Here is a 17,379-nt window from a genome sequence, read left to right on the forward strand (position 1 = left end):
AGAGAGAGAGAGAGAGAGAGAGAGAGAGAGAGATATTATGCCTTTCATGTTTCTATTTTTCAGTTCATTCTCTGGATGTGAACACTTACAAGTTTCTCTTCAAATATTAAATCGGTAGCTGTATAAAAGTTAAATTTTTCAAAACAGAATTATTTCATCCCTAAACCCACTCCTCTTCCTAATTTCCCTATAATTGTCAAAGATACCACTTTGATGGCATTGCCAACTCGTATCTATCACTCATATTATATATCTTCAATTTTCTAAGTCTTGCTTCTTATCCCCACAATGTCTCTTTCATTTGTTATCTTCTCTCTACTCCATAGTCAATACTCTGCTTTAGGCCCTTTTCTCTCTCAATGGACTTTTTTCATCAGTCTCCTACTTGGTCTCTGTACCCAAGTCTCTCTTCTCTCCAATTTATTCTCCACAGTTGCCAAAATGATTTCCCTAAAGTGTATGGTTATCTGTCATCCCATTCTTTTACCTGATGTAGAGATTAAAATTAATATTCAATAACTATTATATGTTATAAAGTTTTGTTAATAATAAACTAACATAAAAAACTGGAGTGAAAAGGTGCTAAACTAACTTCAGCCAGGCTCATGAAGAAGAAAGGAAGGAGGAGGAGCTACAGAATTTATAAAACAATAACGTGACCACACAAACATGGAGGCACAGGAGAAATTAAAGGGAATTTTGGTAAATATTAAGGGACTTCTGGGGGATGAAGTCCAAAGGTTCGAAATCTCCATTTATACACTGATAAACTCTATTTGCCTGTGTGGCAATTCTTTTGGCATTGAATAGCTTTCACAACTTAGCTTCAGCTTATTTTCCAGCCACATTATATATTATTGCCTTTTACTCATTATCCAACAAAAATAATCTGGCTGATTCCCGTGCACAATGCTCCATCTTCTGTTTTGGGGCCATTGTCCAAGCTTGATATGTACTTCCTCCTTGCTTTTGCCTCTTAGAATCTCTACCAACTTTCGAGACTCAGATCAAGGACTATCTTCTACATGAAGCCTTTCTAAATCTCCCCATTTGCGTATGTCCACCCTCCCTTTAACACATGTATCTCTTTTTACAATGACTTTTGTTTTTATTGTTCAGTCATTTCAGTAGGGTCTGCCTCTTCATGACCCCATTTGGGATTATCTTGGCAAAGACACTGGAGTGTTTTGCCATTTTCTTCTCCATCTCATTTTACAGATGAGGAAACTGAGGCGAACAGAGTTAAATGACTTGCCCAAGGTCAGACAACTATTAAGTGTCTAAGGTCAGATTTGAACTCAGGTCTTCCTGACTCCAATTCCAGTGCTCTATCCACTGAGTCATGTAGTTTCCCCTTACTATGACTATATATCTATATTTTTCCCCTGAGAGAATGTATATCTTTGTGGACAGAGATTGTTTTATTTTTGTCTTTGTATTCTTAGATGATGACACATTTAATAAATGCTTGTTGATTGATCAATTGTTTGAAGGAAGTGAGGAGGATGGAGGTAAGAGTCAATGGATAGTACAACCACTTTGAAGCACTTGGGGATACCAGATCCTTAGGTGAAGATTTATATTCCCCCTCTTGAGCCTTAAAAACTTGAAAAATATAAAACGCATAAAACAACTTATTTGTAGAAACTAAAACAGAATTTGGATGATAGAATCTGGTTTTGAGCTTCTCTGTGTGATTCTGGGTTATATTCTTCCCCTTTTGGAGGGCCAGTTTCCCCATTTGTAAAATGAATGCATTAAAAAAATTTCTTTATGTAAATTTTTTAAATTGTAGAGCAATATTCCACTTATCTACATATCATAATTTTGTCAGTCAGTCATTAGGCCCATATTTGCGAATAGCTATTTATATCATAAATAATGCTACCATCAACACTTTTCTACATATTGTTTTTTTTCTTGCTTTAAATATGTTCCTTTGGATATAGTATTCATAAAAGAACCTCTGTGTAAAAGTGTATGAATAATTTAGTAACTGATGATAAAGCACTTAGCACAGTGTCTAGCATATAGTAGGCACTATATAAATGTTAGCTATTGTTATTAGTATTAATTAAAATTTTTAAATGTAATTTGAACTAATATAGTAGCTCCAACAGCATTGAATTAGCAAACCTCTCTTCCCATAGTCCTCCCAACAATGAGTCTTCCCATCTTAAAGGATGTTTTCTGGCTTCAATTGGGTATGAGGTGATACATCTGGGCTACTTAAATTCACCTGGTTCTTAATTTTAGTGACTAGATATTTTAAAGATGGTTCTTCAGTGTATTTATTTTTTTCAAATCTCTCTGTTCTTGGTCTTTAAATACTCCTTAATTGAGAAATTTGCCTTGTGCTTTTAAATAAGCATTGACCTTATTTAAAGCACAAAAGGAAAGATTGCTATATTGAACACATAAATGCCTGCTGGTGAAAATGTACAATTTGCATTAGAGGTGACAATACAATTACTTCTACTTGAGTTAACATAATTGAAATTAATTGGGATTCTTTTGGTCCTCACTTCAGGAATTCCGTGGAGTTGTAGCAGTTTTATTTCACAAGAAATTTAAATCAACATTATAGTCACAAGTGACTCTCATTGTATCTTCTATGTATGCAAATAAGGTGTGAATAAATATAACCATAATTTTTTTCTACACCTTTTTCCACTGAAGTACTTCCAATGGCTCAACATGGAATGGGTACATCCCTAGGTTCAAAAATACCATGCTGTTGGAGAGGAGGCTATGCTGGTAGAATATAAGCTTCTTGAGGGCAGGATTGCTTTTCATTTTTGTCTTTATACCCCAAAGGTAACCTGACACAACACCTTACACAAGGTAGATGCTTAAAAAACTGCTTGTCAAATTGGGTACAAATAAATACAAAACATGAAGTTCCTGATGTCTTCCTCTTGGGGTCCTTTCATTTTGCTTTTTAGTAAATCCTTTGCTGGCATATTCCAATTTCTGCGGTAAATAGGTCTATTCTAAATACTATTCTTTAGCACAAGGGTCTAACTGAGACATCATGGAACAAAGTAAGACAATGATTACAATAATTCCAATTTCCTTTCCTCCCTACTCCTCCCAATCCCAATTCCCCACAAATCTAGCATGGAAAATTGTGAGACAGTGATAACTTTAAAATAGTCATTCTGCTTATGGAGCTAGATGTCTCATATCTTTGTAGAAGAATGAAACTCTGAAGAAGACTTAAGGCAGTGGTGGGCAACCTTTTGAGCCTAGTGTGTCAAAATTCGCCAAAAAAAACGAGCATAACTCGGGTGGTGTGTCACTTTGAGAAAAAAAAAAACCATAATTTCGTGATATTTGTAGTTTAAATAACAAGAATGTATAATTGTAATGTGTAACTGCATTTAATAACCAAAATAGGTAAATTAATATAGGTAGAATTGTCATCTATAGTGCACAGAGTGTTTACTCTACACTATAGCAAATGTTTCATCCTCGGCATGCGGCCCCGTACTTCTCTGTCTGGGGCCACATGCAGCAACGTGTCATTGAAAATGGCTAAGCGTGACATGCATGTCATAGGTTTGCCATCACTGACATAAGGGATCAACTAGCTGCTACAGATTATAGCTGTAGATAGTCACTGAATGAATGGCTGCTCCATAAACTTTCAATGATAAGAAAGACTGGTAGAATCTCTGAAAAGGTATTAAAAGAATGAGATACCGTGCATCATCTAGTGCAGAGGAGTTCTGTAGAACTGATGAGTGTTGGCCCAAATCTCTCCTTCTTCTTGGCAACTTTAGTGAAGCAACTCTGCTGATTGCTTGGGGCATCAGCAAAGCCAAAGTGGTAGATAAACCTTTTAAAGCAAAGAATCAGTGGGAATACCCAAAGAAAACAGAACAAACTGCGGGGTGGAGTTTCAAATAGATGATTTTTAAGCTAAGCCCTGAGTAAGAATCATGTAGAACAATTTTTCCCACAATTAATTATTCTTGCATTGGTTATGTGGGAGAATTAACTGAACATGAACCATATAAGGAGAAAGGCCAAATATTCCCACTGTGAAATGAAAGTCCATATCTTACGCATAATTTTTATTACATAATAGCATTTTTTTCTCATAGAGGATTTTCTCTTTGCATACTACTTTTCTGAAATTCATTTAATATAGAAAGATCAACATGGTTCAGTGGAAGAATCAGAAAACTTGGGTTTAAGCTCCAACCAATACTTACTGCTTATTGTAAAACTAAAATAAGGCAAGCAATGCAAGGCACAAGGAACGCTAAATAGACTCTTGTTCATGAAAAATAAACAATTCATTTAAATATATATAAGAGAAAAAGGATTTCTAATTCTAAGGGATTCTAACTCCACCCAAATAAACTCCCCAGTTCCACAAGGAACTGCTTCTCCTGTGGTTCACAGGCTATGCTAATCCTCCCTGGTCTACCTAACCAAATTTATACTATTCTAAATAAACCTAACCACTATAACTCTTAACTTTGCCTTTAAGTTATAAAGATAACCAAGGCTGGCTGGTTGAGTCTTCACAAGAATCAGGTTAGGACTCTGAGACTTAACAGACTCAGAGTTGAAACCAAAGACAAGGTTTTGTTTGGTCTTTTCACAATTTAACCAATCTATAGACAGTAACAGATAAATTAATAGTGTTTTCCAAGTTGGAAAAGAAAACACTCCATTCTTTCAGGTCTTTCCCTCAGACTGAGATAGAGAGGCAAAGATGTTACCTTCTCCAGCCCTGAGAGAGAAAGCAGCAGCGTATGACTCTGTCGACTGCCAGAAGCCAACTGTCAGAATGCCACACCCAGAGAGTATAACTGTTGTAGAATAACAATTATAACTGCCAACAATTGAAATTAACACTCTCTCTCAGATCTATTTGAAACTCCAATTCTTCCTCAATCCAGCTTCTCTACTTCTTATCTCTAAACTAATAAAATAATACTTATTTTCTAATATAATCCTTATAGTTTCCCCTCTTCAAGCCTATGGAGAGATAAAAGATTTCTCCTGTATCTTTGCTATTCTATGTAATTCTAAAGCTATACCTAATCTAATTATTATTATATTTCTTTAAAAAAATAGTCTTAACCTTATGCTTATCTTATTGTTTATTATTAATTATAATAAAGAATTATATTATTCTTATTGCTACACCTATCTATGCTAACCTGAACTAGGGAAATAAATTAAAGAAAAGAAAATTTCAATGAAAACAAATAATCAATGAAAACATAGTTGCCTATATATATTTAGGGGAAATTATTTCCCCTCTCTGGGATTGATTCCTCATAAATGAAATGAAGAAGTTGGACTAGGTAATCTTTTAAGATACAGAATCCTTCCAACTCTAAATCCTTTCATGCTATAAATTGTAGAGCACCAATCATGGAAATCAATAGGTAATAAAAATATTCATTAATGAGTAGTTTTTTATTTTCCCTTCCTATGAAATTCTTTCTCATGAATGCTAACATGTCTCATAAAGTTTGACCAATCCTGTTTTTGTGATCATTTGATATTTTATCTGAGTTCATCTTTAATTTTGTTGCCTCTGTGAAAAAGAAATATTACCAAAAAATTGATAAAATCACAGAACTTTGGATTTGGAAACAACCTTAAAGATAATTTAATCATTTCCCCTTAATGTAGGAACACTTTCTATGATAGATTGTCCTCCAGCTTCTGCTTGAATATTGCTAGGGATAAGAACTTCACTACTTCCCAAGGCAGTCCATTCCATTGTTGTACAACTATAACGACTAGAAAGCCTTTCCTTATGTAAGGAGGGTGAAACCAAGTGAATAAATCTCTCCTACTTTAACCAAAGTAACTAACAAGATGTGGATACCATGATACCTTTATTAGGTGAGAACACATCTCACCCAATGACAGAATCAATAAATCAAAAGGTATTAAGCCCAGTGGGAACAATGTAGTTAATCAAATTGGGAAGGAGTACAAGCCTTTGGATAAAGTGAAACGACACTACACAGGAAGCATGGCGGGACTAGTTGAGGAGATTCAGCCTTATATAAAATAGAAATCAGTTCAGATTCCAATATGTCAATGGTAAGCCAAGATTAAGAGTAAATCTAGGCAAGCCCTTGAAAGAGAATTTTTTGGTGGGGGGTGAGAGAAGAGCTTCTGTTTCTTCCCACATTCTTTGTGAACTTCGAAAGTTTGAAGATTTTGGACTTCCCATGGGCATCCAAACCATGTTGGTCATAATCTCTGTAACTAAGCCTGAGGATAAACTACATGCTCCGAGGAAAGACAGCTTTAGGACTCTACTGTAAGCCTAGCGGAAGGCTGCTCCTGCCTAAAGGGAACTTCCAGAAGGTCCTACAAAGATGAAAGAAAGAACTTTCAACAAAAAAAAAAACTTTTAGGAGCTTTGAGTAACTCTCTGCCATATGCACCCTCTAACTTGAGCCCACTTTCCTTTTGCTCTGTATGTATTTGTAATAGAAGGTGCCCCAGGTTTGGGGGGATATTTTGTATCCAAATATTTTTATTATACAATCTTAGAAAACACTCCTTTTGGAAAAGTTAAGACTTCCAGGTTAAGATGATGGCAGAGTAAAAAGCAGCTGCTTAACCTCTCCTAATCCACAAATATGGGACTCCTCAAGAGGACATAAAAACAAATCCAGTCGAACAAAGGGACCCCACAACAGGGCACAGCATTGAAAGTACATGGAATTGGGGCATGTCCTTGGCAGCTACCTGGGTTCACCAGGGCCTGCTCCTGAGAGCAGCAAGACTTAAGACCCCAAAGAGGCTAAAGAACATGCTGACTTTGAATATAGACCTTGATCTCAGGCATAGACACAGGGACAGACCTAGCACAGGTGCAGACGCAGATCCCGAGCACAGGCACAGACCTTGGGTAGGGACCCAATGCAGAGGGGTGCATGACTGTGGAAGCAGCTACCTGAGACTGTTAAAGGAGCTTCAGGCAGAGGAACAAGCAAGGGGACCACCAGGAGCCTTGACCCTGAGAACAACTAGACCTGAGACATCAGGAGGCTAAAGAGCACAGACAGACCCTGGGCGTGAGGATAAAGCTGAGAGGGCGCTGGGCTAACAATGGCAAGCCAGACACAGGAACCCCAGAAGAGAAAGATCAAGAAGAAATCTTTAACACTCGACAACTTTTACACAGAAAAAAATCCAGACAACAGAGCAAACAGCAGAGGAGAACAAACAAGTAACCATATCCAAACCTTCCCCAAAAAATGAAAACTGGCCACAACCTCTTGAAGAGTTCAAATCTGAGATTATGAGAAAGATGGAAGGGATCTGGCAAGAAAATAACAGTTTAAAAGGCAGAATTTCGCAATTGGAAAGTGAGGCTCAGAAATCAAATGAATTGATAAGCAAATTGAAGACCAGAAATGACCTGCTGGAAGCCTTGAAGACCCAAACAGACCATATTGAAAAGGAAAACCAAAAGATTATTAGCTGAAAACCAGTCTCTAAAGGCTAGAATTGAGCATTTCGAAAAAGATGCCCCCAAATCAAAAGAATTGATAAGCAAATTGGAGACCAAAATCAAACAGCTGGAAAACAGGATAGACCAAATTAAAAAGGAAAATAAAAAGATTATAGCAGAAAACTAGTCTCTAAAGACAAGAATTGGGTAAGTAGAAGCCAATGATCTCTCAAGACAGCAAGAACAAAGAAAGCAAAGTCAAAAGACTGATAAAATAGAATAAAACATGAAATATCTCACTGAGAAAGTGACAGATCAAGAAAACAGGTCTAGAAGAAACAATTTGAGAATCATTGGTCTTCCTGAAAAAGCAGAAATTAATAGAAATTTGGACTCCATAATAAAAGAAATTATTCAGCACAACTGCCCTGAAGTTCTACAAGAAGAGGGCAATATAGACATTGAAAGGATCCATAGATCACCCTCTCCACTAAACCCTGAAAAGACAACCCCCAGGAATATAATAGCCAAATTCAAGAGTTTCCAACTAAAAGAAAAAAAATTTTACAATAAACCAGAAAGAGATAATTCAGATATCAAGGAGCACCAAACAGGATCTGGCAGGCTCCACACTACAAGACATCAAGGCTTGGAATATGGTATTCAGAAAGGCAAGAGAACTGGGTCTACAACCAAGGATCACCTACCCATCAAAACTGACTATATACTTCCAGGGGAAAGTATGGGTATTCAACAAGATAAACAATTTCCAAGTATTTGCACAGAAAAGAGCAGGACTAAATGGAAAATTCATTATCCGACCACAAAAACCAAGAGAAACATGAAAAGGTAAATAAGAAACAGAGAGGAAAGAAAGAAAACTCATATTTTTAAATTTGCCTCTTTAAGTGCTTCAATAAGATCTAATTATTCATATTCCTATATGGAGAAATGTTATGTGTAATTCTCTGTAGTGAACTCTATTCACTATTATAGTATCCACTATTTTGGTAATTAGAAGAATTATTCACAGGGAGAGGTTGGAGTACTAAATGGTCTAAGATGGGAAAGAGGGGGGTGAATAATAGATGACACCAAGAGAAACTTGAATGAATAAGAAAAATAGGATATTCTATTAAACACAAAGAGGGCATGGGAAGGGGAGGGGACAAATACTATTATATGAAGGAGAGGAAGAGAGCATTAAGAGGTAATATTTAAACCTTATCCTTAGTGGAATTAACCCTCAGAGGGAAGAGTAGTTACATCCATTGGTATATAGAACTCTATCGAACCCTACTGAGAAAGTCAGAAGGGATAAACCAAAGGGAGAAGGGGAGTGGGGAGGTCAAAAAAGGGAGGGAAGAAGAAAGAGGAGGGAATTCATTAGGCCTTAAAAATAAAACGAGGGGAATAATAAGGGAGGGGATGGAAAGGGAAGTAAATGAAGGGAGGGGACAAAGGTTACTGGTTTAAAACAAATAACTGGTTTAAAAGGAAATAGCCTAAGAAGAAGGGGTAGAACTAGGAGAGGATACCAAAATGCTGGGGAATACACAACTGATAATTATAACTCTGAATGTGAATGGGATGAACTCACCCATAAAATGGAAGCAAATAGCAGAGTGGATTAGAAACCAAAATCCTACCACATGTTGTCTACAAGAAACACATATGAGGTAGGTAGACATACACAGATTTAAGGTAAAGGGCTGGAGCAAAATATTTTGGGCTTCAAATGAGAAAAAGAAGGCAGGAGTGGCAATCATGATTTCTGACAAAGCCAAAGTAAAAATAGATATGATTAAAAAAGACAGGGGGGGCAGCTGGATAGCTCAGTGGAGTGAGAGTCAGGCCTAGAGACAGGAGGAACTAGGTTCAAACCCGGCCTCAGCCACTTCCCAGCTGTGTGACCCTGGGCAAGTCACTTGACCCCCATTGCCCACCCTTACCACTCTTCCACCTATGAGACAATACACCGAAATTAAGGGTTTTTAAAAAAAAGACAGGGAAGATAATTATATCCTGATAAAAGGCAGTATATACAATGAGGAAATAACAGTGCTCAATATATATGCACCAAATGGCATAGCATCCAAATTCATAAGGGAGAAACTGGCAGAGCTCAAGAAGGAAATAGATAGTAAAACCATACTACTAGGAGATCTAAATATTCCTCTTTCAGTTCTAGATAAATCAAACCAAAAAATAAATAAGAAAGACGTAAGGGAGGTGAATGAAGTCCTAAAAAATTAGATTTAATAGATGTGTGGAGAAAAATAGAGACAAAAAGGAATACACCTTCTTTTCAGCTGCACATGGTACATTTACAAAGATTGACCATGCAATAGGGCATAGAAACATTGCAAACAAATGCAAACGAGCAGAAATAATAAATGTAACCTTCTCAGATCACAATGCAATAAAAATAATAATTAGTAAGGGAACCTGGACAGGTAAATCAAAAACTAATTGGAAATTAAATAATATGATTCTCCAAAACCAGTTAGTCAAAGAAGAAATCATAGAAACAATCAACAATTTCATTGAAGAGAATGACAATGATGAGACATCCTACCAAACTCTGTGGGATGCAGCTAAGGCAGTACTCAGGGAGAAATTTATATCTTTGAGTGCATATATTAACAAATTAGGGAGGGCAGAGATTAATGAATTGGGCATACAATTTAAAAAACTAGAAAGCGAGCAAATTAAAAATCCCCAGATGAAAACTAAATTAGAAATACTAAAAATCAAGGCAGAAATTAGTAAAATCAAAAGTAAAAGAACTATTGAATTAATAAATAAGACTAGAAGCTGGTATTTTGAAAAAAAAAACCAGATAAATAGACAAAGTACTGGTCAATCTAATAAAAAAAAGGAAAGAAGAAAACCAAATTAACAGTATCAAAGATGAAAAGGGAGACCTCACTTCTAATGAAAAGGAAATTAAGTCAATCATTAAAAACTATTTTGCCCAATTATATGGCAATAAATATAGCAATCTAGGTAATATGGATGAATATTTACAAAAATATAAATTGCCTGGATTAACAGCAGAAGAAATAGAATACCTAAATAATCCCATATCAGAAAAAGAAATTGAAGAAGCCATCAAAGAACTCCCTAAGAAAAAATCACAAGTGAATTCAGTCAAACATTCAAAGAACAACTAATCCCAGTATTATACAAATTATTTGATATAATAAGATATAATAAGCAAAGAAGGAGTCCTACCAAATTTCTTTTATGACACTAATATGGTACTGATTCCAAAGCCAGGGAGATCAAAAACAGAGAAAGAAAAATACAGACCAATCTCCCTAATGAACATAGATGCAAAAATCTTAAATAAATACTAGCAAAAAGACTCCAGCAAGTGATCAAGAGGATTATCCACCATGATCAGGTGGGATTTATACCAGGAATGCAAGAATGGTTCAACATGGGGGTAGCTGGGTAGCTCAGTGGAGTGAGAGTCAGGCCTAGAGACAGGAGGAACTAGGTTCAAACCCGGCCTCAGCCACTTCCCAGTTGTGTGACCCTGGGCAAGTCACTTGACCCCCATTGCCCACCCTTACCAATCTTCCACCTATGAGACAATACACCAAAGTACAAGGGCTTAAAAAAAAAAAAAAAAAAAGAATGGTTCAACATTAGGAAAACCATTCACATAATTGACCATATCAACAAGCTAACAAACAAAAATCACATGATTATCTCAATAGATGCTGAAAAAGCCTTTCACAAAATACAGCACCCATTCCTATTGAAAACCCTGGAAAGTATAGGAATAGAAGAATATTCTTAAAAATAATAAACAGTATATATCTAAAACCATCAACAAGCATCATATGCAATGGGGATAAATTAGAAGCCTTCCCAGTAAGGTCGGGTGTGAAACAAGGATGCCCATTATCACCTCTATTATTTAACATTGTACTAGAAACACTAGCAGTAGCAATTAAAGAAGGAAAAGAAATTAAAGGCATCAAAATAGACAACGAGGAGACTAAGCTATCACTCTTTGCAGATGATATGATGGCCTACTTAAAAAATCCTAGAGAATCAACTAAAAAGCTAGTAGAAATAATCAACAACTTCAGCAATTTTGCAGGATACAAAATAAATTCACATAAATTATCAGCATTTCTATATATTTCCAACACATCATAGTAGCAAGAGGTAGAAAGAGAAATACCATTTAAAATCACCCTAGACAATATAAAATACTTAGGAATCTACCAAAATAAACACAGTAACTATACGAACACAATGGCAAAACACTTTCCAAACAATTAAAACTAGATCTAAACAATTGGAAAAACATTGATTGCTCATGGTTAGGATGAGATAACATAATGAAAATGACCATTGTACCCAAATTAATTAATTTATTTAGTGCCATACCTATCAAACTACCAAAAAACTTCTTTACTGAGTTAGAAAAAAGTATAAAAAAATCATTTGGAAGAACAAAAGATCAAGAATATCAAGGGAAATAATGAAAAAAAAATGTGAAGGAAGGTGGCCTAGCAGTACCAGATATTACACTATACAATAAAGCAGCAGTCATCAAAACAATATGGTACTGGCTAAGAGATAGAGAGGAGGATCACTGGAATAGACTTGGGGTAAGTGACATCAGCAAGACAGTGCATGATAAACCCAAAGAGCCCAACTTTTGGACAAAAATCCACGATTTGACAAAAACTTCTTGGAAATTTGGAAAACAATATGGGAGAGATTAGTTTTAGACCAACATCTTATACCCTACACCAAGAGAAATTCAGAATGGTTGAATGACCTGATTATAAAGAGGGAAACTATAAATAATGTAAGTGAACACAGAATAGTATATTTGTCAGATCTCTGGGAAAGGAAAGATTTTAAAACCAAGCAAGAGTTAGAGAAAATTACAAAATGTAAAATAAATTATTTTGATTATACTAAATTAAAAAGCTTCTGTACAAACAAAAACAATGCAACCAAAATCAGAAAGGAAATAACAAATTGGGGAAAAATCTTTATAACAAAAAACTCTGACAGGGGTCTAATTACTCAAATATACAAGGAGTTAAATCAACTGTATAAAAAATCAAGCCATTCCCCAATTGATAAATGGGCAAGGGACATGAATAGGCAATTTTCAGATAAAGAGATCAAAACCATTAATGAGCACATGAGAAAGTGTTCTAAATCTCTAATAATTAGAGAAATGCAAATCAAAACAAGACTGAGGTATTACCTCACACCTAGCAGATTGGCTAAAATAATAGTAGGGGAGAGTAATGAATGTTGGAGGGGATATGGCCAAATTGGGACATTAATGCATTGCTGGTAGAGTTGTGAACTGATCCAACCATTCTGGATGGCAATTTGGAACTATGCTCAAAGGGCTACAAAAGATTGCCTTCCCTTTTATCCAGCCATACCATTATTGGGTTTGTATCCCAAAGAGATCATAGATAAACAGACTTGTATGAAAATATTTATAGTTGCGCTTTTTGTGGTGACAGAAAACTGGAAAACGTGGGTATGCCCTTCTATTGGGGAATGGCTGAACAAATTGTGGTATATTCTCGTGATGGAATACTATTGTGCTCAAAGGAATAATAAACTGGAGGTATTTCATGTGAACTGGAAAGATCTCCAGGAATTGATGCAGAGTGAAAGGAGCAGAGCCAGAAGAACATTGTACACAGAGACCAATACACTGTGGTAAAATAGAATGTAATGGACTTCTATACTAGCAGCAATGCAATGACCCAGGACAATTCTGAGCGACTTATGGAAAAGAATGCTACTCACATTCAGAGGAAGAACTACAGGAGAGGAAACACAGAAGAAAAGCAACTGCTTGCACACATAGGTTGGGGTGGACATGATTGGGGATGTAGACTCGAAACTACCACATCAATGCAACTATCAACAATTCAGAAATAAGTCTTGATGGATGACACATGTTAAAACCAGTGGAAACACGCATCAGCTATGGGTGGGTGGGGTGGGGAGGAGATCAGAGGGTGAAGGGGAAAGTAAGAACATGAATCATGTAACCATGATAACTTTTCAAAAATAATAAAAATTATTTAAAAAAATTTAACAACAACAACAACAACAAAACACACTTCTTTCTAAAAGCTACCTAAATCTGACTGGCTAAATAATGATTAACTGGTAATCATTTAGAGAAGCACACCAATGGAGGTTGTGAGCTGTAGTACTAGAAAACTAGTCCCAGGCCCTCAAAATTCCCAGAATCTTGAGGAAAGAATCAGAAGCCATCCTATGGGGCCCTAACTTTCTATTAGGAGTGAAAGTTGGGGAGGATAATCCTAGAGCATATGCTACACATATTAGACCCAGCTATGCCTCCCTGAAATCTACCCATGGATCTGGTTTCTACCCTTATTAAAACCACGTTCCAGAACTTCTCTAGAGCTAAACAGAAAACAAATTCTTCCATCTTTAACATGACAAGCCTTCAACAATTTGAAGATAAGTAGGTATCCCCAACTCCTTCAACTGTTCCTCACATGACATGTTTTACAGAGCCCTCACAATCTGTTCATCATTCTCTTGACTTACTTTAATTAACAGTATCTTTCTTAAAGTGTATCTCTCAGAATTGGGCACAATTCTTCAAATATGATTTGTCTGCACAGAGTACAGTGAAACTATTTCTTCCTGTGATTGGGTCACATGATATAGATGATGACTTTGTAAGTTACCTTTTTTAGTTGCCATGTCACATTGGTGGTTCATTTTGGCTCTTTTCTTGAATAAACTTGATAACTAGACTGGTTCTTCATCTCTGTAGTTTGTTTTTGGATCATAAATGTAGGACTTTACATTTTTTTCCTTATGCATTTAACTTTTTTAACTTCCATACACAATCCTAGTATATAATTTTTATAAAGTACAAGATTAAAAAATTTTTTTTGGAGAGAAATTTCAGGAAAAGAAGCTCGCTAACTCCTTGAATCAAGAAAGTGAACTGTTTGGAGAAAGTGCCATAAAGAAGCCTGCAGAAAGCACATACTGCATCAGAACATCTAGAATGAACTTTGGGATGTAGTCAACCAAACTGAAGGGGGTTGAACATATTTATTCTGAATGTAAATTATTATGCCAAAAGGGATTGCCCCATAATTGACATTTTTTTTTAAACCCTTGTACTTCGGTGTATTGTCTCATAGGTGGAAGATTGGTAAGGGTGGGCAATGGGGGTCAAGTGACTTGCCCATGGTCACGCAGCTGGGAAGTGGCTGAGGCCGGGTTTGAACCTAGGACCTCCTGTCTCTAGGCCTGACTCTCACTCCACTGAGCTACCCAGCTGCCCCCTCCCTAATTGACTTTTTGTCAATGTGCCTAGCAAACATTGATTTTGCTCTCTCTTTTAATTCCCTCTTATCTCCAACAATTGTAATTTCCTCTTAGAAAGTGCAGTATTGTATGCACCTTTAGGTAGAAGATCTTTAGAGGTATAAGCTAGTTAAGTTAAATGATTCTTTGGGGAGACTAGGCATATAAATCTGGGAGATTTCATCATGCTTGTCTCCCAATAGAATCACAGGGGGGGATTGAGAAGATGGAATTAACTATCTCTTTGTTTATTTTTAGTTAATAAAATCAAGAACTTAAAGTACCCCTACTTAGTAGCCAGCTAACCATTAGGTAAGAGAGTTCACAAGTTACTTACTAGTTCACACCCCCAAAAGGCCACAAGCACTCCCCACTCTTTGGGCAGTGCTAGGCAAATTGAAAGACTGCAATTGGTTTCTGTGAAGAGGGGGAGAGACAGGAAATGACATGGAAAAAGGGGGTATAAAAGAAGAGCCCTACATGGTCTGGGCTCTCTTTGCTTCCTTGATTTTGGAGAGGCTGGTTCCTTGGAAAGACTCTTCCCTTAGATTCCACATTGGTGAGTAGAGTTGAAGAGACTTGCTTTTCCTTGTAGTCATTCTGTGTTGGTGGAACTCTGGCTGAAGACACCACCAGGACTTCTGGCTGAGGACTATTGAGGACCACATGGATTGGGACTTGGGGAAGTTCCTGCTGGGGGATGAGCCTGATTACACCGGAGCAGCACTTAGGGCTGGTAGGTTAGACCAGGCTTTGTGTCTTTCCTATATTTCCCACTTTCACTATCTCTACCTTGTTGTAAATAAAAGCTGTTAATAGTCATTTTGACTTAGAGGCTAATATTTTATAAACAGTGGCCACTTTCTCTCATATTGAACCAAAACCTAAATTTAATTGTTATACTAGATTGTTGAGAGATTTATAAGAGCTTGAAGTTGCCATTCATTATATTTGTTTCCCCTCTTAGCTTTGCATCATTTATAATTTTGATAAACATATCATTTGTATTTTGTGGTCATTTAATAATAGTGTGAACTAGGACAAGGTTCAAGAGAGAGTTCTGTGGCTCTCCACTTGAGACCTCCCTCCTGGTTAATGCAACTCTTCATCATAATTCTTTAGATGATAGGGTCCTCTTTTCTTCACTGTCCAGAATTTTGCCTATTTCACTGAAAAAAATTGAAGTATTTTGTTGAAGCTCCCCTCTTCTCCCTTCCTTATTATTTGAGATGAATCTTTCTAATTCTAAGTCCATTGTGCCACCTAGCTGCCCCAAATTTAGGTATTCCTTACCTCATGCCTGGACTATTGCAATAACCTTCTAGTTATTCTCACAGCCTCAAGCCTCTCCCCATTCCAGTCTTTTCTTTGCTGAATCTATATTCCACTCAGCTGTCAAAATGATCTTTCTTTAGATTTAGGTTCCACCTTTATGTTCTAAACATATCTTGACTCCCCCATTCCATAAACTCTAGTGGCTTCTTATGATATTTGGATCAAATATAAAACTCCCTTTAGTTTTCAAAGTCTTTCACAAGCTGACCTCCTCTAACCTTTCCATTCTTCTTACCTATTCTTTCCCTTCATGTTTTCAGTGATCCAAGGAGACTGACCTCCTTGATATTCCTTGCACAAGATATAGCTTCCCACTTTGAGCATTTTCACTGATAGTCCCCCAGGGATAGAATTTTCTGCCTCATAGTATCTGCCTCCTGGCTTCCCTACCTTCCTTCATGTCTCTGCTAAAATTGCATCTTGTGCAAGATTTTCCTGATCCCCAATAATGCTAGTGCTTTCCTTCTGAGATATCTTTAGTATATCCTGTATACATCTTTTTTGTACATAGTTGTATAATGCTCTCTCTCCTTCCCTTCTCCCATTAGATTGGGAGCTCCTCAAGGGCAGAAAGAATTTTTTCTTTTATTCGCATCCTTTATATTTTATCCTCAATACTTCTTGAGATGACTTGACTATGGGGCTTGTTCATCATCTAGTTCATATTTATAGATTTTACCTATAAGGATATGATTGAGGATATGATTAGAGACTTATCTAATGTTTTGCTGAAATCAGTACAAAACATGCCTGTCAATGTTATCGGCTAAGTAAGTAATCCTATAAAATTGAAGGTGACATTCTTCATGAACACATTTTCTACTAGTATAGTACCATCTGTTTAATAATGTGTTCTAGGTTTGTTTTTGTTTTTCTGGGAGAGGACATCCGGCTAAATTGTCTGTAGTTTGTGGAATTCATCTGTTGCCCGCCTCCCTTCCCCCATCTTTAAAAAGCAAGACAACATCTGCCTCCATCTACAATTCCATTTTATTAAAGGATATTGACAGTGACTTTGAAAATACATCTGCAATACCTGGCATGCCATTTGGTGAAGTTTAGAGACCTGACCTCATTTAATTTGATGAGGTATACTCTATTTCCTCTCACATCTTGGTCTTTAGTTCTCTTCTTAAGTTGTCTACATTGTCCTTTTACACTGTGAAAAGGCTTGCTTTTGTACCTAGGAATACAGATTAATCTTTCTACATATTGTTTATACTGCTCTT

Source organism: Gracilinanus agilis, chromosome 2, assembly GCF_016433145.1.
Source record: "Gracilinanus agilis isolate LMUSP501 chromosome 2, AgileGrace, whole genome shotgun sequence".
Taxonomy (NCBI): domain Eukaryota; kingdom Metazoa; phylum Chordata; class Mammalia; order Didelphimorphia; family Didelphidae; genus Gracilinanus; species Gracilinanus agilis.